This window comes from Orycteropus afer, unplaced genomic scaffold (assembly GCF_000298275.1).
Source record: "Orycteropus afer afer isolate SDZICR_OR568_19922 unplaced genomic scaffold, OryAfe1.0 scaffold00061, whole genome shotgun sequence".
Classification (NCBI taxonomy): Eukaryota; Metazoa; Chordata; class Mammalia; order Tubulidentata; family Orycteropodidae; genus Orycteropus; species Orycteropus afer.
The window spans coordinates 5,219,106-5,220,501 of NW_006921648.1; positions in this window are offsets into that span (position 1 = coordinate 5,219,106).

Consider the following 1,396-nt stretch of genomic DNA (forward strand, 5'->3'; position numbering starts at 1 on the left):
TTTTTTACCTGGCAGTCACATAAAACACATTTGCATACAGATTTTACCTTCCTGAGTGATCAGAGATATTATGGTTCTCAAACGGCAATGGATGGTTACAATAACAAACTGACTAATCAGTATTTCAAATGGCCAACGAGTGCCACCAGAAATAGTGTTGCTTGCTCTGTCTTGCCCATCTGTTCAGACTTGGAATTATGCTGGTTGTATTTTCAGTAGAAAACAAACATGTTCTCGGCCCCATATTATAATTGTTCTATGTCAATATGATAGTCATTATGTTAACCCATGGATGTGTTCTGAGTACCTATTGCATCTGAGACATGCTGTTAGGCGTTAGGGCCACAGTATTGAATGCTGTAGATCACAGTCTCTCGGCTTATGTCCAGCATCATTCTCACCACACAGTGCAGCGACCGGGCATGTTGTTAACCACCATCATGTCAGCCCTGCACGCAGGGCAAACCCAAGCGTAGGGAAGGCAGGCTGCTTTGTCCTTCACCATCCCCATGGTTGTTGCGGATCAAATTACCATGACCCATAGGGTTTTCATTGGCTGGCTTTTGGAAATAGATCACCAGGCTTTGCTTTCTAGTCAACTTTAGTCTGGAAGGTCCTCCACTGAAACTGGTTCAGCAGCCTAGCAACACACACGCCTTCACTGACGGTCGGGTGGGGGCTGCACATGAAGTGCAGTGGCCTGGAATTTAATGCTGATCTCCTGCACCGACTTTGGTCATCTGTCAGAAGGGACCAGTCTCTGGAGAAGGATATCATGCTTGGTAAAGTAGGGGGCAGCAAAAAAGGGGAAGACCCTCAACAAGATGGATTGATACAGGGGCTGCAATGATAAGCACAGCAGGGATTGTGAGGATGGTGCAGGACTGAGCAGCGTTTCATTATGTTGGAGCTAGTGTCGCTATGAGTCCAAACTGACTTGATGGCACCTCACAACAACAACGACAACTCCTCCAAGGAAGGTGAGAATTCTACCACTGAGTGACCAGTGTGCCTGGCACATAGGTGGTCTTTAGTAAACACTTGTTGAATTATAAAATGTTTAGTACTCATTGCCATCGAGTCAGATCTGACTCATAGAGACCCCTCCTTGGGTTTCCCAGGCGGTGTCACTGTTGGAAGTAGATTGCCCAACCTTCCTTCCGAGGACTGGTGGGTTTGAACCACCAGCCTTCTGGTTAGCAGTCAGATGCCTTAGGCACTGCACCACCAGAGCTCCTAAAATGTTTAATTGTTTTTGTAGCTAAGTGCCATCGAGTAGCTAAGTGCCATCGAGTCGTCTCCAACTCATAGCTACCCTATGCACAGCAGAGCAAAACACCGCCCAGTCCTGAGCCAGCTCCATGATTCTTGCTATACTTGAGCCCATTGCTGCCAC